The sequence below is a fragment of the Cavia porcellus genome, unplaced genomic scaffold (assembly GCF_034190915.1).
Source record: "Cavia porcellus strain 051 isolate PalLab524CR breed Dunkin Hartley unplaced genomic scaffold, mCavPor4.1 scaffold_31, whole genome shotgun sequence".
Taxonomy (NCBI): domain Eukaryota; kingdom Metazoa; phylum Chordata; class Mammalia; order Rodentia; family Caviidae; genus Cavia; species Cavia porcellus.
In genome coordinates, this window is record NW_026947514.1 from 29,221,304 (window position 1) to 29,243,281 (window position 21,978).

Below are 21,978 nucleotides of genomic sequence, written 5' to 3' on the forward strand. Positions count from 1 at the left end.
GACTTGGGATTGGTGTGATCTAACTTCCTCTCTATTCTACTGATCAAAGCAAGTCAGTGAGGATGTCCTGCTGTAGGAAGGCAGGTATTGGTCTCCTATCCATGTTCCTGCTGAATCTCCTGTCACTCTAGCGCTTGCTTTTCTGACTCATCTCCATGCCCTACCTTACCCTGCTAGGGAGACCTGTTTCTCTCCTTCCTTTTCTCCAAATCTATCTACCTGGTAGATTATACCTTCATGAAGATTGTACTGACCTCTCACTTTTTTTAAATCCACAACTGACACAGAGATCCTTTTTTCTAGACCTCTCATAGGGTAACTGAGTCAGTGGCTAAAGATGTAAAAAATATCTTTTCCCTCAAGAGACCTACTTTTTAGGACAATGGGAGTAATAAACAGTGTGTACCTTATGGAGTTGTTAGGATTGAATTTATATATACATAGTGCTCAGCAAAGTATCTGAGTTGTAGTAGATGCTCTAGAAATCTAACATGGCAAAAGTTTTATATGATATTGAACCCATATTATAGTCATGTGAGGACATTTTTTCTGTCTCCTTTTACAGATGAGAAAATAAATGGTTAGATAAGTTCTGTAGTTTCTTAAGAGTCACCCAACTATTTTGATGTCTATCTCTTCAAGAGCCAATGTGTTCCCTTTCACCCTAGTCCTGACTTCCCTCCATTCTCTGAATGGCTTCATAATCAGGAGGTATATCCAGGGTGTCTCCTTCCTTCCCATTCTCCTGACCAGAAGTTAGCAGGCTATATTGTCTCTTCAAAAATAAAACTTAAAAGGAAAAGTCTCCCAACTAGTTAGCATAAGAGTTGAGATTCCATTTGTTTTTGAAATATCACTTGTGGTACTTCGATGATGGAATCTATAACTTACGATGATTGTAGAGACATAAAATCCTTGCTCTTTGTGCTCTCTGCCTTTTTGCCCATTGACAAAATGGGAAGGCAGAAAGATTCATGACAGAAATTACTGACTGCCTATGTAACCCAAATTTATCACAATGCAATTAAAATAATAGGAATTGTTTATAGGAGAAAGACATACACAGCATTAGAATATGAGTTAAAGGAAGAGTACTTGGGACTTACCTTCTCTTCATTCTAGAGAAGGTAAACAGAGATCCCTATTTCTGGACTACATTTTGACTAAGATTTTATCACTGAGATCCCATCACTAGATCTTTATGTATCTCTGCTGGGGCCCCTCACATTTCAGCATGGAAGGCTCAGTCTGCTTCCTTGGCTTGACAGGGCCTGGTGGTATTTGCTGACAGTCAAACAGTCCATGTCAAGCAGGTTGATTTAGAGACTGGGCCTTACAGAACCAAAGTAGCAGAATGATAGGACCAGTGGACAGTTTATTAGTTGCTTTGTGCTAAGGGTTTATTGTGTACTGGACATACAGTGAAGGATTCTGTGCACATTTTATTTTATTTTATTTTTTTGTACTCACAACCTTTGTTTGCCTGCCCACATTTTATTCTGTATTCCTTAGGCCACATGGACCCTGCAGAGTTGGGCTTCTAATTAGAGAAATGGGAGCTCGCACAGGTACTAAGTATTGGGGCTGCGATCTGAATGAGAGTTCTGTGGCTCCAAAGCTCATGATCTTAGACACCATATGCTTTATACTTTCAGTTTTTGTCATCAGGTAGGATTGCTTCAATATTCTTGAGTTTAGAGCAGAGTCAAATCTTCTGCAATTCTTCACCATAGCTTTGACAGAATTCCAGTGTACTTTGTAGCAGAATCTACCTTTGCTACACTAAAGTCCCTCCAGTCCCACCCCAAGCATAGCATCCTTTGGAGCTATGAATATATTATTTTATGTGTTAAAAGGCACTCTGCAAATGTGGCTAAGCCAAGGACTGTGACATAGAAAGATGGTCCTTGGTTGTGTGGGTGGTGTGAGGTAATTAAAATGGTCCTTATAAAAGAGGGGCAGGAAGGTTAGAATCAGAGCAGGCTATGTGACAATGGAAGCAGAGGCTGAAGTGATGCATAGAAGTACCAGGTCACAACCCAGAATCACAAACAGCCTGTGGGATCTGGAACAGGCAAAGGAATGAGTTTCCTTTTAGAACGCCATAAGCATAGCTTTGCTGAAACCTTGACTTTGGCGCTGTAAGATCAGTTTGGATATCTGACCTCCAGAACTGTAAAATAATTAATCTATATGGTCTGAATCTTCTAAGTTTGCAATAATTTGTTATAGTAGCCATAGGAATCCAATATACCACCTTTCCACATGTACTGTTGAATATCTCAAAATTTGTACTTGTGAAGATTCCTCCTCTTTTGTGACCCAGTGCCCTTTAAACAAAGATGATGGAGGTCCTTGACCCACTTCCAGGAGGATCTGTGCCATGATTTAGGCTTCTCCTGAAAGGGATGGTTTTCTGAGTCATCTACATGGTCAAGGCCCTGCTTCTGACCTGTGATTTTAACAGCTAGGTGGCTGAACTGTGGAGGAGGGACAATCTGAACCAATAGGCATCAAGCTTGTATTTTTAATATATTTTGCTCCTGCTCACTTGTGTAGACAGAGAAGCCTCAGACACAGACTGTACTGGCTGGGAAATAACTCACGAGCTACTATTTTCTGCTACAAATGGTGGCAGTGAGTGGAAGGTATGACCTCACATCACAGTTAATATTTGTGATCATTCACAGTGAAGTTATCTCATTTGTGAAAGAGTATAGCCCTAGAATAAATTACAGGACATTATGGCAGTGATCTAACATGGTGGAAGCCAAACTGAGAACACTTACCCTCATGGCCCCTCTTTTCTTCTTCCCCAATTACAACTTCCTCTTTCCTTTCCCTGTGCCTGAAGAAAATTCCAGTCAGCTCCTTGCACATCATAAATGCCAGCCCCAAGTGCCACATCTGGTCAAAGGTTACATATACCTCCCACCCCAGTATCTGGTTGGAGGAGAAAGCCAAACCCTTGCTGATTGTGGGCTCCTCTCTATGTCCTTTAAATAAGAAGGCAGCTTTTACTTTTTCTTATATTTTGCTTCTCTATTGCACCAGAAAATTCTAACAATTTGTTCTTGTCAGATAGCCTAGGAAGAGATTGCCATGGTCTTTCCCATTTTACAGGTGAGCAAAGTAAAACTCCCTCCAGGAGGTCAACAGTTCAGACAGCAAATAAACAAGGATCCATGGCTCAAACCTGGTTTCCCAGCGCCAGTGCACAGGCCTTCACAGGGGGCTGAGTAGCGTGGCTTAGCAGTGGCTGTGTGAACGAATGACTTGGAGTCTAGAAGCAGCCATATGCACCCCCATCCTGAGGCAGCAAGGTGGGTCTGGGAGGTCCCAGCTGGACGGTGAGGAACTCACATCTGCAGTGTGAGAGATGGCTGTCTTACTCGGGTCACATCTGGACTCATGGGCTGGTCCAACTCAGTTGTGTTGAGTCTGTCAGCCTCCTCCATGCATTAAGAGTGAAGGGTGGGGGTGATGATCGCTCACCATGCCCCTTTCCCCCGGGGCTTCTCTTACCCCGCCTTGGATGCTCTCAAGGCCCAGCTAGCTGGTGATCTAGGACAAATGTTGGGTGCAGGCCTATTAATTCCCTTTCTTCCTCTCTGAATTTGGAAGAGAGATGGGGGAGAGTGTGAGGATGGAGATAAAATTAGTGTGAAGCTGCAGGGGGAGCCCATATGGCCTTTGCCTGCCTGGAAATCACCAGTGTCCTTAACACACTGGCAGCTTCGCTTCCCTTTATGTCCTGCTCTTGCGAGGGAGATGAGAATTTACCACCGATGAGCCTCACGCTGTATGATGAATAGAAAGCAAGTGACCTCGGCCGTCTCTTCCCTCCCTGTGTCCCTCTGTCCCCAGGAGTGTCTTGTCAGCTTTAGTGATCTTCTTCACCCAGCCAGTCCATATGGGACGACGCTGTCTTATTAAATTGCCTCCCGGCTGCTGTGTGACACTTTTGCTTTTCTTCCTCGTGAAATCACCCTCAAGTTATGACTTCATTTGCAGCAGTGGTCAGAGTAGGGCAATTCTATTGATTTTTCCTTCTTTTGTTCTTGGTTTCGCTATAAATTAATTGGATCTAATCATGTTCCATATTTGGGGTGGGGAAAAGATTACATTTTTGGTATTTAAAGGTAAGGGAAGTGTTGTGATTGGAGTGCAAGTGTTCGTATTCTAGAAGCACAAAGATGTTGAGCTGACAACGACTTCTGGATTTCAGTAGTATTGTTTGTATTCCGTCCCCTCCTCTCACCCCCTGCCATCTATACGATGCCTTGGGAGCTGTTCAACTATGGAAGACTCATTGGTGAGCTAAGATTTGGAGGGGTTGCAAAAATGGAGGTTTAGAGCTCCATCTCACACAGGGTCACGAGAAGTGGCCTCTGCAGCAGACAGGGTCACACTGGCTGAAGGGAATGGTTTGTAGGAGCAGGCATTGTTGCCGCTGTTCTAGGAGTGCTTGGTCACCCTGGTGTACGAGTGCCAGCCAGCAGTCAAGTAGGCCAGGGTCAGGAGGCTGTGCGGAGCTGCTTTTCCAGGAGACTAGGTGAGTTAGGGCCCAACAATGGGCTATGCTGGACCATGCGGTGGCAGTGCTGTGGGGTGTATTGTGCATGTATGTGTGTGTATACATGTTCACAAGTGCCTCCGAGGATCACTCCCAACACCAGACACGTCTTGTTTTTGCCACTGCTATCTAAAAAAGCAAAAACACAAGCCTTTGGTTCTGTGGCAGTGCTAACTGAGAAGATAACTGTGGCTGTGCTGAGGGTTTGGGGAAGTGGAGCAGGCTTCCAGTCCCAGTTCAGGAAGCCTCCTCCGTTTTGATGACACCCAGACCTTCACCTCCCTTCAGAGTTTCCTTGTGATTGTCCTGGGCATGATGTGGAGGGGTCCCTGCTTACAGACAGGTTTTGTTGAAATGTTAGTTGTGCCCAAGAATGAGCTTGCGCCCTTGACTGGCTGGGCTGGGAGGCAATGTGGCACCCTACCTGGTCAGCACTTGCTGTACCCAGACAATGGCATGACCCATGGATCTTGTGACTCTCTAGTCACTTCTTTAGCCTAAACTTGATGACATTCAACTTGCCTTCTGGGTCATAGGTGGCAGCATCTCTGAGCTGTCTTCCTGGGTAGGTTCGAGTCTGCAGTATACCCACAGCATGAAGGAACTGGCTACAAGGCCAGGTACACTGGTGAGAAATGGGGTCTGTTGCTTTGGATGGCCTGTGTTCTAATCCCAATTTTACCACTCAGTTGCTTTGTGGCTTTGGTTAAAGTCTTTTTACCTATCTGAGCCTCAGTTTCCTCATCTGTTAATATCTGAGAGAATGTATCAAATGGAAGCCCAGGATGAACCTGCCACATAGTAATTGCTTCATAAATAGCACTGTGAATACTGAAGTATAGTAATTGCATGGTTTGAGCTGCCAGTATACCACCTGTGGATTCCCCAGCACTCTTTACAGGAAGAGCTGAATTCCAGCGTAGAGGGCCCTGTGTCAAACCCACTAACTCTGCTTTCATTTTCCTCTTGGGCAGACAGGTTGGTGTGGTCCTTGCAGGGCTCCTGTGGGGCACTGATGTCTTAAGTAAGGGGCTAGAGAGCCCAGGTAAGAGCAGAGGCTGTCAGGGCAAACATTCGAGCCAGCGAATCAACATATATTTATAGGTCTTAGAAGGCAGTATCAACCCCAGGTAGTGACAAAGGGGGCTTTAGTGGGCAGTGGACAGTGGGAAGGGAAGGGGCAATGGCAGTAGTGGGGGGATAGGAGGTAGGAGAGAGGCCAGGTGACATTATTTGGTCAGAATTCCAGTATAAAGCAGCAGATTCAATTGAAGTAAGCAGAGGGGACAATAGTGCCGAGCCTGACACCTAAGTCAAAGTCTGCAGAAAGGTCAGTGGGACTGCAGAAACAGCTGTATGGAGAGGGCTGCGACAGGAGCCACAGTGACCCAACAAGGGCTGCATGGGGATGAGTGTCCCACCTCTCTCTTCCTCCTCTCTCATCTGCTGCTGGTGCCTGCCATTGTCCCAGGCCTCCAGGAACACAGGGAAGGGCACAAGTGGCTGATCCTGTAGGTAGACTGGTGTGGCCCCAAGCAAGGAGAAGAATGGTGGAAGAGAATCCTGAGGTGCATAGCGGGGAGAGTCAGTGCAGAGAGGCAGGGGAAGACGTGATGGAGCTGGAGAGGAGAACTGGGTCAGGGGACATTTTAGGAATACATGGGAGAACAGAGGGGTGTTACTTAGAGGGCCCTATCAGAGACAGAGAGGCTAAATGATTAATATTATGGGCTTGTGGAGGCGACAGAGCAGGGTGAGGTCTTGCCCTATTTCTGGATGCTTTTGGGCAAGATGTGTACCTCTTGGAGATCCAATTTCCTTATCTGTCAAATAGGAAACAAAGACAATATTCTGTACCTCATGGTGAGGTACAGTGGAATCCTAAAGTACTCAGCAAGGTGCCCAGGATGCTGTAGAGCTTAGGAAATAAGTAAAGAGAAGATAGTGGGGCTTACACAGGAGAACTGTCCCAGTCAGTAGCCAGTGTAAATTGTGGAAGGGACATCAAGCAATTCATTTACCCAACTAGTTTTTATCAAGGGCCCACTATGGGACAGGGGCGTCTTTCTGTATTTATAGAAAAGGACAAGTCATAAATAAACATTCAAATGAAATAATTTTTTTAAGTGCTGAGGATCAACCTAGGGTCTCAGGTATACTTGGCAAGCCCCGTGCCACTGAGTCACATCCCTAGCCCAAGACAGTTTTTGATAGTTAACACAGAGCTAAAAGACAGTTAACCAGAGTGATAGGAAAAGAATGGGTGACACAGGTCAGGAATGCAGGGACGGCGTCTTGGAGGAGGCAGGAGTGAGAGAGCTTTAGGATGTAGACACGGCCAGTCCTGTAAAGATGTGAGAAAAGTGCACCTGCTCAAGGGAGATGCAGGTGCACAGGTTAGGAGAGCACAAAGGAGGAGGCTGGCGTCCGTGGGATAGAGGGGTGCTATGGGGATGCAGCACGGAGCTGAAGATGGCTTTTTCCTCTAGGGTGAATGCAATTCCTTAGTGGAAAACTCCGGTGGTTGTCAACTTACTAGTACTTTAATAAAAGCTATTATTACAGAAAAGGATTTATTTATTATTTATTTATTAAATAGCTAGATACAGTATAAAATGTTCCAGTCTACCAAATGACCTATAGAGGTAGCATGGTGTGGAGTGATTAAAAGCCCAGAATCTGAAATGAGACCAACTAGTCCAAATCCTGACCTGGCTATGAACTGAGTGAAGTTGGCCTGTGTCTTCTGCTTTCCGGACTCAGTATCATCATTTGAGTGGAAGGGATTGGAGTGGTACTCTCCCAGAATTTTTATAAAGGTGACATGAGTGCCCTTCCTAACCATGTAAGACAAAGCCCAGCACCCAGTGCAGGTGGCCTGTGTGTTGTCATTGTGGCTAAGGCTCGGTGGAGGTTGCGTCCCTGATTCAGAGAGATGTGAATGAGGATTCTTCTCCCAAGCTGCACACAGCTGAGTCTGAGACATGCATTTAAAGAGCGGCCAGCAGCCCAAGGCAGCATGTGATACTTCTTGAAGAAGTAGGGATATCACAGAGCGTTGGAGTGAGAATTGGAAGACTTTGGGGGAGGGTTAAGAAGACAAGAAAATAAATACCAGTGGGATCTCATGGCATTTGACAGGTGAAGAAACAAAATAAAAACAAACAAACAAAAATCTTGCCTGTACCAGAGCATTGCTTCTGTCCTTCCCATCCTACCTTTGAAATAGTCTTTATTGGCACAGGTCTGGCCCCAGCTTTGGGAGGGGACTTATTTCTCAAGTTTACCTGTAAGGGACAACTCCAACTTGTTTGCAGCACCTATGGAGGGAGCCCTTAAACCCACAAGTTCTGAGATCCTTCTATTCTTACTGTGCCCCTATGGCAGAGACGCAAAGGCAGATCAGAAGGGAAGAAGGGGGAGGTTAGAAGTCAGGGGCAGCCAAGGGCAAAAGGACCAGGCGAGCTGTGGGCAGAGGGGAGGCAGAGGTGGAGGCCGTGCTGATGAAATTAACTAGAACCCCGGGTGTCTGGCAACTGGCAGATTCTTCAGGCAAGATAAGTGGAACCCTGTGCAAGGTAATTATTAGAGAGCATAAATTCCCCAGATAACCTGTCTTCGGAAGAGATATTGATGGCTGTGGGGCATGTGCTGGCAGCCGCTCTCCCTCCACTGATATTGACTACTGTCCCCAGCCTCCTCCTCCCTTTGTTGCTTCTTCCTCAAACATCTGCTCTGCCTGTCCCTCTCCTGTTAAGCTTCCTATCCTATTCACTCTTCTGGAGCTTTCTTTTTATTTGCCTCCAGCCCTTCTCAATGACCAAGGTCCCGAACACAGCAGGGCCCTCTTGTGTCCCTGTGGTCCAGCAGGATTGGTGGTAGACATGCAACCTTCATGGGGAGAAGTTTGCTATGAATAGGAAGCCTCTGCCTGGTCCTGATGCCTGGTACGAACACTTAGTGGGTGTGTGTCAGTGAGGGGCAGGTGCTGGGAAGGGGGCTGGAGAGGATGGTTAGCACAGGGGGGCAGGTACGTATCTACCTGTTGGCACATATTCTTTCCTTATAGACCAAACCTTTCTCCTTTTACAGAGCCGGTGAGCCCATACTTTCGGCTGATAGTCTCTAAATACTTGTTTACCAACTTTAAGAAGAGACAATGGCTAAGTGTGGGGCTTAGTGAGAAGCAGGGTCCTCATAAATAGCCTCTCCTATTTTATCCTGAATAATTCAGTTTTGGCCCTGAACTTGTACGCTGGTTCTTGACCAACCTGGACCTGTTTTCTTTAAAAGAAAGCCCCCTTACTGCCATCACACACACTTCAGGTGTGTGTGTGTGTGTGTGTGTGTGTGTGTGTGTGTGTGTGTATGTACCATCTTACTCTGACTCAGACAGCCTACCTAGAGAGTACCTTATCATTTATCAGTCAAGCAAGGGCACTTTTGAGAGAAAAGTGTAATGATAATTATACTGGAACCTTGATAGAAACTAGGGCTATTCCATGCAAATGGAGTCCCATTCATCAAAGTTCTCTGCCTCAAATGATGAAAGATAGCAGGTTCTTCAGTTTTGTATGTACCAGGGGATGGGTCGGTACGACCCAGAGACAGGCCCCTGGGTACTACCTGGCTGATCTACCTTGCCCCTTAATTTGGCTTCACACCTATTTGCACCATTTGGAATTCGGAAGGATAATTTTCTCCACTAGATGGACAAGGGCTTGGGGCCTGGGGCCTGGAGAGGCTGATAGACTTACTGAAGACCCAGGGTGACCAAGTTCTGAATTCAGCCTGGGACCCACCACAGTCCAAAAGGCACAAACCCCTCTCCGTGGGATGTTAGAAAGCAGCACCAGGGCTGGATACTCCTGTGAGCCCTGCACATGACCTGACCCTTTCTGGAAAGGAAGGAATGGTTAGGCAAGGTGGGTGGGTGCGGGAGGGAGAGGGAGCCTACATAGGAGCCCCTTGTATGCTGGCTCTTCCCCAGACTATTTGGAATGCAGGGGACCAGGAGTGTTTCTGCACCTCTTTGACAGAGGCCATCAGCTCTTGGGGGACACCCCAGGGAGGGCACAAGCTCTGCATTCTCTGATTGCCGCAGCAATAGCCCTTAGCTCAACAGGACCAAATGAGGGCTGTGCAGCTGTGGGAAGCATCTTGTTGCTCACTGGCCAGCAGCATTTTCTAAATGCAAAGGCTTTCCAGGGAGCTGAGAAAAAATTAATTTTCAGTGATGAGTTTTGCTTGCTGTAGTTAACAATAATTATTAAATAGGTAGGGTGAGCTAGTGCTTGTTTTCTTCATTATTAGCTGTATTTGTGGGTTTTTATTAAGTTGTAGGAAGCCGAGATAATTGTAAAACTATCTGCTTAAGCTATGTGACTTCTATGTCTTCCATTATTTTTATTCCAAAGTTGATGTATTTTCATTATTCAAGACTTAGGCTTTCAACCAGGGCCTGGCAAACTTTTTCTGTAAAGGTTCAGATGGTAAATATTTTGGATTTTGCAGGTCACGTGATCTCTGCTGGAACAACAGTAGTCCCCCCTCCCACCCTGTTTTCCCTGGGGTTATATCCACAACTCTCAGTGGTTGCCTGCAACTGAGGCTATTATTAGACCCTAGATATACTATATTTTTCCCTGTATATAACTGCCTATGATAAAGTTTAATGTATAAATTAGACATAATAAGAGATTAACAACAATTTCTACTAATAAAATAGAATCGTTGTAATAATGTCTGATACTGTGATGGTTGATTTGATAACTGAGATTGCTACTAAGTGACACTATGAATCTGATGGCTACTAAACTATGAGCTGGTGGCATAAACAGTAGATTCTTCTGACAACGGGGTAATTCATGGCCTTTGCCAGATACAGTAGGATAGTGTAAGATTTTAGTATGCTACTCAGAATGGTGTGAAATTTTAAACTTATGAATTGTTTATTTTTAGAATTTTCATTAATGTGCTTGGACTATTGCTGACTGTGGAAAGTGGAAGTATACCTAAGGAGACCATTGTACTCTGTTCTGGCAATTATAGCATAAAAGCAGACGTAGGCAGCCAAGGCTATCTTCCAATAAAGCTTTATTTACACAAATTTGTGATGGGTTAGATTTTGGCTCAGAGACTGTAGTTCACAGACACCTTCTACAAGTCATGAAGAAATCCTTGAATGAGGAATTTCAGCAGAGAATTGAGTCTTAGCTCTGTCCCTGTGTAGTTGGAGGAAATAGTGTCACCTTTAGCAATTAGTTTATTTTGCATTACAAACCATGCATCAGATTAGACAGTCTGTAACATTCTGAGGTGCTTCAGCCTGATGCTTCAGTAATGTCCAGTGGGTTGGCAGAGTTGAAGAGACAGACATTCAAACCACAGGACCCCTTGGAATCCAGTGCCCTTGCTTGCACTTGGCATGGATTTGGTTTTAAAACTGCATTTTGTATTCTAAATACATTTTGAATTTCTCTGATGCTATCTTTTTAGAAAATCTCATTGTCAGATTTCTTCTTTAGTGTCTGAGAAGTGGCTCTGTGATATGAAAGTTTATCTCTGGGCTATTTGGCCATGTGGGAAGCAGAGGCACATAGAAGACAAATAACTAAGATTCTTCAGCAAATCAGTGATGCTTTAGAGAGAAACTTTGAACCTCCAAGAAAAGATGAGTTGTTCAGATTATTCTAATTCTTTTGCCTGGAGGTAACCTTAACAGTGCCATATATGTCCTTGGGAAAATCAGTTAAAACTGTGTGCCTCAACTTGCCAATCTGTATAATGGTGGGTAGAGTGGAAGGGGGATAATGGTATAGGGTTGTATGGGGATAAAATGAGATAACACATGTAAAATACTTAGAACAGTGCCTGGCACACAATGCCACTATTATCATCATCACCATCTTGTCATCCTTCTAAAATTATGTGAGGGATGTCTCTTTACATATATGTATAGTGGTACTAGGGACTGGATCCAGACTTTCATGCATGGCATGTTAGGCAAGTGCTCTACCACTGAGCTGCTTCTCCGCCTTTCTTCCTTATTTTTATACCAGACTAATTTTCAGCTTTTGGATTGGGCTGAATGCTTTGCTCCTTACCTGTATATTAAGCAACTCTTGATAAGGTAGAAGTATTAGGAAAGGAGATAATGGCAGGAAAAGGCATGTGTAAGAATTGGACCTTAGGAAAAGCTTCCCGATGGTTCTGGGAATTTACAAGTATATATCTCAAAAAATGGCTTACTGGAGACAGTTTTCTTATGAGCCTACCAAGAAATGCTGGCTTGATGCTCAACTTGGTGACATGCTAAATGAGACACTGTGCTTCTTTGTTTGGCAGGATGTCCCTTAGAAGGGCAGCCTGGAAATCACTGGGTGTTTGGGGTATTTGCTTAACTAGCTCTGACAGGAGGGCAGAGGCCTCCAAGTGAGGTCGAGACCACGGAACTCATCCCAGCAGGTGGCTGGTGGGGAGACAGTGCCCTCCAGATGACCTTCAAGTTCCCATTGATTTCCTGTCAAACAACTTTGGCACTACCCCCAGCTGCTGCCGTCTCTGGTACCACCTACGGGCTTGAGACTTTGGAAGAGGATATGGATCTGCTCTCTGGGAAAGAACCTGCAGAAGATGTTAATTTGGAGAGATGTCCTTGAAGGAGAATAAAAATGGATCTACACTGGTCTATCTCCATCTTTCCCTTATTTGTTCAGTGATATCAAATATTTCTACGTGCCCAATTCTATGCTGTGTACCAGGGATCTGGTGAGACAAGGAGTCTGTTCTCATGGAATTTATAATAAAGTTGTTTAGAGATAATCAACAAGTCAAGAGAAACAAATTTGGTAAGAAAATTATGAAAAGATGAACTAGCAAGAGACAGGGGAGTTCTGGGGTGGGATGCGCTACTCTAGATAAGGTAAGTCACAGAAGATTCCTCTGGGGAGAACAACCAGAAGATCTGGGAGAAGCGTGCCCCAGGTAGAGGAGTGGAGTATACAAAGTCTTGAGATGAGATCACCTTGGATGTAAGAGCGACAGAAAGAAATGCAGTGAGGATGGATCCCAGTGGACCAGGGAGGTAGAGGACAGAGGAAAAAAAAAAGTGAGCACTGCAGGATGATAGTCTAGGGCGGTGATGGTGAACCTTTTAGAGAATTCAGTTATACGAATAGCCGGCTGCTGCATGCGAGCCATAGATTCACCACCACTGGCCCGGGGATCTGTAGCTATGGGAAGGAGTTTGGATTTTATCCTTAGTATAGTAAGAGATTGGAGAGACTTAAGGAGGAGAGACTGTTATGGTCTGATCTGTATTTTAAGAAGATCACTTGGGCAGCTGTATAGAGAATTGACTATAGAACATGTTCTTTGTGGTTGTGTTAAATGTCAGACCAGTATTTTCTTTGCTGGGTAGGGTGGCACGGGGGCCCATGTATTCCAGGAGCAAAAATGGGACTGAGGGTCTGTTTGTCTAAGAATAGTCTCTCCTCCACAGTCTACTTCAGCAGTAATCATGCCCAGGGGATAATATCAGGATGCTGTGCTCATAGCTGGGGTTTCAAAAAGAACTCAGTCTATGAACCAGGGAAACTAAAAATATTTTCTCAATCAATGAAGTTTTTGTGATAGGTATGTGTTTTCTTTCTAGGTCTCATGCACCCTAGATAAAACAGGCTTTTTTTGTTTTTGTTTTTTTCATTTTTGAAAGTGGGTTGCATTCTATACATTCCTTAGCCACCAGAGGAGACATTTATTTTGTCACGTCTGTACACCATTTGAAAGGCAAACCTTGGATCTAAGAGAAGCTGCAGGCTCCTTTCTCCCTGGAGCATCCCTCTTTCCTGACCCCTCTGCTCATTATTTACTGGAAGGAATCACATTGCTTTTTCTCCTGCCTCCCATTTATTGTCCTTGGCAGCCCCTTGACTTCAACCCTGAGATACGTATGTCATCAGAACACCCAGTGGCAGCTCAGAAATCATGGCCAGGTTCAATATAAATTCCGTCTTGCTTAGGCAGCTTTGCATAATAAGTCCCTGAAAAGTCTTCAACAGAGTTAAGTGCTGGAAAAGGGATTTATTGGGTCTAGTGGGCCTGAACATCAGACTGAGTACCATTTAAGTCATGATGGGAGTTTTAGGGTTCAGATATTTAGATATGGCTTTCACGAGGATACTCTTGTATGCAATGTGCCCTTCCTGGGATGTTATTGATGGGCAGAGCCATGGACAGAGTGAGTACAATAAGAATGTCAGGGTTTTCTCCATACATGTGCCTTGACCAGGCTTCTTGGATGTTTTGTTAGGATGAGGATTTCTGGAAAATTAGTCACTCTGGGTTAGTGCTGCCAGTATCATCCATGCTAGTTACTTGAAAGAATTTTCTGTCACCACCACCAACAAACCCCAGCTGAGTTGAAGTGAGTTAACTGGGCTTTCCAGCTTTGCCATTAAAACATGGCGGCCAGGAGCACGACAAGGCCTCTTGCTCATGTTTTTGTGTTGCCAAGCAGGGAGTGTCTTCTTTCTCAGGATCATTGGGGATCTGAGATGTTTGCATTTCATCTCAAACCTCAAAAATTGGAATCTATCAGCTACCCACCCACTATGATTTCTTTCACAAACCTAACTTTGAGAGTCACTACCTAGAACTTTCTAACTTTTGGAGTATGGGCTAATGGCATGCTTGACAAGCATGAAAGGGGTTTTTATTGTGTCAGAAGAGAAGCTAATTTTGGAATAGATTTGATGTCAGCACAGTATTCAGTAATCTTTTTGTAAGGCTCAGAGAAAGGGGATGGTAATTCTGTGGCATCTTGTAGGGTACTATGAATTATATAGATGGAAAAGTGAAAATCTTGAGAGCTGCAATGACCTTTTAAAGAAATGGGGAAATTCAGTACGATGTGATTTTGTAAGGCATCTGGATTCACACATGCCCTCCTGTGCTCTGGAGAAACAGCCAGATCCCTTTAGGTATATCCCATGCTTCTATGGAGAAAGTGTCCCAAGTGTCTCCAAGTGGTGATGTATCCATTTGTTTGCTAGGGACAGCATGACTTTCAATCAGGCAAGTCATGTCTGTCACATGCTTTTACATTCTCAGCACTGTGCATGGGTGGGGAGTAGGTACTTTATAACTCTGAGTCCCTGTCTTCAAAACTGAGTGGAGAGAGACAAGGAGGGTAGCAGAGACTGGCAAAACTTACACAAGATGATTAGGTAGTTCACAAAAGGCAGAGAGTGAGTACTATACTTTTGGCAAGAATAACCTGGAAGGCTTCCTAGAAGAGGCAAGACTTTAGTCAGCCTTGAAAAAGTTAAGATTAGTCAGACTGTTATTGTTTGAGTCTGAATGTCCCTCCAAACCCCCATGCAGTCATGGCAGCAAGCTTCTAGAATTTGTGATTGATTCATGGTCCAATGCTAGGATTACGAGTGTGAGTGCTACATCTATCTTAGGGTGGATAGTCTTCATATATGTAGAGAAATCTAATGAAGATTGATTGATCTGGTCATTCATTTGTTTGCTCAGCATTCAACCCAAAATAGCTGGTTCTGTGTGTGTGTGTGCTGGTATGGAGCCTAAGGCCTAGCACATGCTGGGCAAGGGCTCTACCACTGAGCACCATCCCCATCCTTGTACTGGGCTTTGGCATGACCAGCAAAGGAGCCAGGTGCAGGCTCTGCACTTAGGGTAGGCTTCAGGACCCTACTGGCACCACCTGCCAGTCCCTCTGTTCTTTGATGCCTGAGGTCCAGACTTTGCTACCTGGCTGCTTCCCATCTTTAGACAGAGATGTGGGTGGGCTTCTGACAGCCTCCTTATCTCCACTGTAGTGAGTGTATTATGGTGTGTGTGTGTGTGTGTGTGTGTGTGTGTGTGTGTGTGTGTGAAGAACAGAAAATACTGCTCTTTGGAGAAAGGAGGAAAAGGAATAGCTATTGTTTAGGCATTTACATCTGTGTGCCAGAGGTTCTAGCTCATTAAATCCTCCCACAGAGCTGCAATAGGGGTTATGTACTAACCTGTATGGCAGTGGGTAGAATCTAGGTGCAGGGAAGTTAACTACTTTGCTTTAGATTGTGTAGTCAGCAAGTGGCCTGGACACAGATCTGCCTGAAGCCCAGTACCTCAGTATGTTGGCTCTACCTCATTTATGTAGGCTGTCTGAGAACACTAGCATCCCAGCAGAGGAACCGAGGCATCTTTGGGAGCCATCTCTAATTCTACACTGAAGAGTAAAAGGCTAAAACCTGGATTTGAGGGAGATTTTTTTTTGCCAGGAAAGATAAGAGGAGAGCAATAGTGATTGCAGCCAGGAGATGGATGCGATAGCCTAGGCGCTGGGTGATGAGGATTAAACAAGAAAGATGGCACAGATTCTCTCATGTTTTTCCCTAAAGTTGCAAGCAGACAGCCATGCAGTCTAATCACCTACCTACATGAACCACATTGTCTGAGGATTGTGCACACGCCTGCAGTATGTGCTTCATGGCTCTTGTTCAGACGCCTACCTGAGCCAAGCAGGATAGGAGCGGTTGTCAAGTGTAATACAACAAAAACTTATTGGGTACCTACTATGTGCTGGGCTCTGCTCAGTGAGAAGCCCAGGTACGCAGGGCTACACCACTCAGACAGTGCTGCTCACATCGAAGTCAACATGCATAGTGCCTTGAGAATTGTTTAGTGCCTGGCCTGAGTGGCTATTTGCTGTGACCATGCAGATATGTTCTCTGCCTCATGGGGTTTTGGTCTAGAAGGGAAGACATATATTAACCACTGATAAGAATGGAATTGACGTATTAATAGCATTATCACTGTTTCTTTGTTGGAAGAAAATAAGATATGGTAGGCAAGGGATTGGAATCTCTCTCACCTACCTTCCTTGTCCAGAAACATTATTGATCAACTGTGGATGCTGCTGCAACAAAACTCCATAGACTGGGAGACTAAACAACACTGATTTCTCACAGTTCTTGGAGCTGAGAAGTCCCAAGATCAGAGTGTTAGCATAGTCTAGCTCCTGGTGAGGGCTCTTTTCCTAGCTTTGTATAGAGTTATATTATTGCTGTGTCCTCATCAGGTTGTGAAAGGGAAAAGGAATGGGTGGGGGAGAGAGAGAGAGAGAGAGAGAGAGAGAGAGAGAGAGAGAGAGAAGTTACATCTTTTCTTATGTGATGCTCATCCCCAAATACTATTACCCTGGGGTCAGGGTTCCAATACATAAATGTTTTGTGTGTGGATCAACACAATTCATTCTACAACAAACACTAAACTTGATTTGCTTTCAAAATCCACTTTAGGAACAGTCCAATTTTAATGAAAATAAGAAGATTCCCACATCTTGCCAAATATCAGTCCAGCTTGCCAGTTATTATAAAAAACAACAACATGAGAGATCCAGCCTTCCATGCTGCATTTAGAGTTAAACATGTTTAAATGCAAATAGCAGGAAGTTAGCACACTGTGCGGATGAGCTTTGATGTGTACTGGTGGTTGACTGTGGAAGTGAGGGCAGCCTAGAGAGACAGCAGGAAAACCAGATGACCACAGAGAAGGAGCGTCATTTGGGGAAGGAAGGAGCAAAAATCCTATGGCAGCCAGGGCTTCTTTTTGGTTATCTCTGTTTATGTGCACAAATAGCAGACCAAGGTCTTGTATTTCCAGCAAAAGGGGACTGTGGCCATGTGGTGGAATTGGAGAGAGAAGAGCTACTTCCTGAGAAATAGAAGAACTTAGTCTCAGATGGGGTGAAGGTGAAGGAGGGGTTGTGGGTGACTTGCTGGGAAGATTGGGGAGCAGCTATCTCTCTAGGTGTCTTACCTCAACCCTAGAAGCATGGAGGGTCAGGAAGAGGCCAGGCCTCTGATGGAAGATGAAAAGTTTGCTTTTGGATGGATATTTGAAGTATGGCCTGGACCTGACATTGGGTCTGAATGCAGAACCATAATGACATGTAGGAAGGAACTCAAATATATGGTTGCAGAAGTGGATACAAGTGTCATCCAGGGGTCGCAGACATGGGAGTTGAGTGAACAGGAGACGTTTTGAGAGCTGGAGGATGGGGGAAGAGGAACAGAGAGTCCTGGATGGGGCATGTAAGTTTCTAAAAATCACCATCGTAGGCTAATTGGTAATCTTTTTGGGAAAGTCTCATTTTTCCCACTCTGTGTTATCTTTGGTCTCCTGGAATCCATCTCCTTATAAATACACCCAGAAGAGTGACTGGAAGGCTCTCCTAGGGACATGGAGCTCTCAGATCTGGGATGGCTCCCTTGCTCTAGATGGGCCACAGGGGACCCGTATTGTCTGCAAAGCCCATAGAACCAAGCAGCCAGGGCTGCTCCAACCACAGGCCATGCACAGTCCAGCAATTTGTTCCCCTTGCTGTCCCCATTTCTGATTGCCACCTTGGGTAGCCCCGAGTCAGTTGTTGAGGACATCGTTCTACCCTGCCTTGTGCCAGCTTCCTCAAGCCTGAGACTAGATCATCCCCTGGGAATCCAGCCCCCTCGGTTTGGTGTAGACAAGTAACAGCTGAGGCTAGTGCTAGTCCACACCTGACCCAGCCCGGGGCATCTGGTCACAGCTCCACAAAATGAGTCATTAACTGCCAGCCTGTGCCTGGCTCCCTCTGCCCCTTGCAACTTTAATGCAAATGTCACCCATGGGATCCTATTCTTGTGGGATTTGGAAAAAAAAAAAAAAAAGAAATGCCATAGTGGGAAGGACATTTGTCCTTTCTCCTGTTTAAATTGCTTTCATGGGTTCAGGAGACCTGACCATTGATTTTCTCCTAGAGAGTGCAGCCAGCCCTGTGAAGATGTTGGCTAATTAACTTTGGAGAAGTGCTCCTTGAATTTATCAAGGTGGTTGAAGTCTCTTCTTCTCTTCCTGTATTTTGAAGAAGGCCTTTAACTTTTGTTTCCAAATCTCTGCCAATATGTGGTGCGTTTGAAAGTGACTTCCCTGCAGAGGACAGTGTTTGATGTCACCTTTGGGCAGCTTCAGTCTTTTAAGACGGCCGTTCTTGTCTGCACAGTTTTTTCTACTTACCTAAAAGAGGTGTCATTCACACAAACGATTACATTTTAAAAACATGCGTTTCCCCCAGCACACCTGTTACTAGTAGCGTAGCATGTTATGAAAATGGAAGGTGTTTAGGATGAGATTAATTTTTCACTTGGTGTGCTGCTTTTTGGACTTTCTGGTTTTGTTTGGTGTAGGATACAGATGTTTGCCAACTTCACTTTTTGTTTTCAGCACATGTACTTTCTTGGTCTTCTCATCTGGCTAAAGCTGTTGGAAGCGAGTTACTAGCATATCAGGAAAAGCTCAGTTTGAAGTTTATCTGGAAAATGGAAATTCTGTTTTCTCTGGTAGATGAGTCTTTGTGGACAATTTTCCTTTTTTTTTTCTTTTTCTTCTTTTAATTTTTTGAGCGTGAGAATCTAATTTTATAGGCTCTTTTTCTTTCTTTCTTTCTTTCTTTCTTTCTTTCTTTCTTTCTTTCTTTCTTTCAGAATTCCAATGCTGGAATAGCTAACATCTTTTTTAGTGATCATGGGAGCCAGGGACAGTGGCTCATACCTCTGATCTGTTTCTTGGGAAGCTGAGGCAGGAGGATTATAAGTTTGAGGCCAATCTTAGCAACTTAGCTGTTTTAAAAAAGGAATAGGAGGGGCTGGAGATTTAGCTCAGCGGCCTTGGAAGCAGGCAGTTGTGAGTTCGATCCCCGGTACCGATAAAAAGGAAAAAGACAAAAAAAAAAAAAAAAAAAAAAAAAGGAATAGGAGCATAGCTTAGTGGTACAGCACTTGCCTGATACACACCCAAGGTACTGGTTCAGCCTCTCACCCATCATTTGTTGCCAGTTTTCATTAATGTGGACTGGCTGGCGCGGCTGGTCACTGTGTCATGCAGAGACCTTGGAAATCCATAGCATCTTGCCTTGGCTCAACTGCATGTACAAGTCCTGTTCCACTGAGCTCCACTGCTCTAGGAGGCATTCACGCTGTTGTAACACAGAGGAACACTTTGCTGAAAAGAGTTCTTCATTTTTGTTCAATCTCATGATCCTTGTTATCAACTTTGCTTACATCAGCTTATGTGTCATTTCACTTTATAGCATTTTAATGGGCTTTTGTCTCCCCTCCCCAATTTATTTCCAGCTGTGCAACGTTATAATTTGATGATAGTTTGGTTTTGTAACTGTCAGGATACTTTCTGTGTATGCTATGCCTTCCATGTGAGTACGAGCCTCTTTGGAGATAAAAAGAAGGGAAGTTTTTGTTTTCTTTCTTTCTTTCTTTCTCCTCCTCTTTCTCCTCCTCCTTCTTCCGCTTCTCCTTCTTCCTCTTCCTCTTCCTCATCTTTATTTCTAAATGATGCCTGGGACATTCTATAGTTTTACTATCTTGTCATGAGATATCTGTTTAAAACTCTTTGATACGATTGGATCCACTGATATTTTTGAAAGAGTATATAAAAGTCTGTTTAAAACTGTGCTTTCTAACAAACGGTGGCAGGTTTGTGCAGGAATTGCAAGCCCTGTGTTTTGCTAGTGGGAATGAAAAGTGCTGTGGCCACTGGGAAACACAGTATACTAATTGTTCAAAAAATTAAAAATAGATCTACCACATGATCCGGCAATTCTACTCAAAAGAATTAGAAGCAGGGGCTTGAAGAGATACATGTTTACTTACGTTCATAGCAGCCTTACGCCATGAGCTAAAATGTGGAATAAACTTGCTGCCCATGGATTAATGAAAAATTAAGCAAAATGTGATGTGTATATGTGATAGAATATTACTCAGCCTTAAAAAGGCAGAAATTTTTTTTTATTTAAAAAGAAAAAGAGAAAAAAACAGAACAAAACAAAACAGTGTAAGGGTACAATACAGAACTACAAAAAGAAGAAAAAAAAACCAGTAAGATATCACCAGTTAATAGATTACACACTATCATCTTTGAAACAGTGATTCAGGTCACAGGATCAAAGCATACAAAGTGAACATTCAAATAGTGAGACAGCAAATAGTTGTGTTCAATGATTCAATCAAAAATATTAATATGGTCATCTATTTAACACATCTAAACACACTTGCTGTTGTATCCTTTTGGGCACTTTTTTTTTCCTTCTCTTTATTACAACAAAATTTACACATTTTGGATTTTATTGCTCCCATAGATCTTATTACTTTTTTTTGTAAGAGAATAAAATCAAACATGATAAAACAAAGCTGTCAGTCGAAACCAAGGATAGACATATCACATGATGTAAAAACAGAGTACAAGGTTATCAACAGCGGTTACCATAATGCCTCTTGCTTCCTTAAGAAGAATTGTCCATCTCATTAGGTATTATAAAGTTGAACAAAACAGTAGAGAACAAGTCCAATAAAACCTAAACATTGTAAACCTTACAGAACTTCAAAAGAGGATAATAGTCAAACCAGAAAAGGCATCAAGTCAATCTTATTGAAAAAGGCAGAAAATTTTGACACATGCTACAGTGTGGATGAACCTTGAAAATATGCTAAGTGAGGGGCTGGGGATTTAGCTCAGCGGCATAAGCGCCTGCCTTGCAAGCAGGCAGTCGTGTGTTCGATCCCTGGTACCAATAAAAAGGAAAAAGACAAAAAAAAAGGGGCTGGGGATTTAGCTCAGCGGCATAAGCACCTGCCTTGCAAGCAGGCAGTCGTGGGTTCGATCCCTGGTACCGATAAAAAGGAAAAAGACAAAAAAAAAAAAAAAAAAAAAAAAAAAAAGAAAAGAAAATATGCTAAGTGGTGAAATATGCCAGTTTCCAAAAGACAAATACTGTATGATCTCACTTATGTGAAGTTATTTGGAAGAGTCAAGATCACAGAGGCAGAAAGTAGAACGGAGGTTGTCAGTGCTGGGAGAAAATGGGGAGAGGGAGTTAACTGGTTAATGGGTAGAGTTTCTGTTTTTGCAAAATGAAGAGTTGTGGATATGAATGGTGGTGAAAATTGCATAACAATGTGAATAGTTTTGAAACCATTGGACTTTCTTGAAATCATTAAGATGGTAGATTTTGTCATGTATACCTGTACTACAATTTAAAAAATTGAAAACATCCTCTTGACATTTCTTTCTTGATTTCTCTAAATATTTTGGTTAAGAAAAATACATGAGGCTGGGGATTTAGCTCAGTAGCATAAACACCTGCCTGGCAAGCACAAAGTTGTGAGTTCCATTCCCGGCACCAAAAATAAATAAATAAAAAAGTATGCTATTTTTAAGGTAAAGGCTTTTCTTCCCAGATTTGGGCTTCTTCAAATCTGCACAGAACCAAACAAAACAAAGGGACATTTACCTTGTTGCTTCAAAAGGAGCCACTTGATTTTCTCTTTTGCCCCCACAGC

At 43.7% G+C, this 21,978-nt stretch overlaps 1 protein-coding gene across 7 annotated transcripts in view; it reads left to right on the forward strand.

Moving 5' to 3' along the window:
* The window catches only part of Dpf3 (double PHD fingers 3), a 287,741-nt gene that overhangs the window by 114,652 nt on the left and 151,111 nt on the right, over positions 1–21,978 (forward strand). The window lies entirely within an intron of this gene.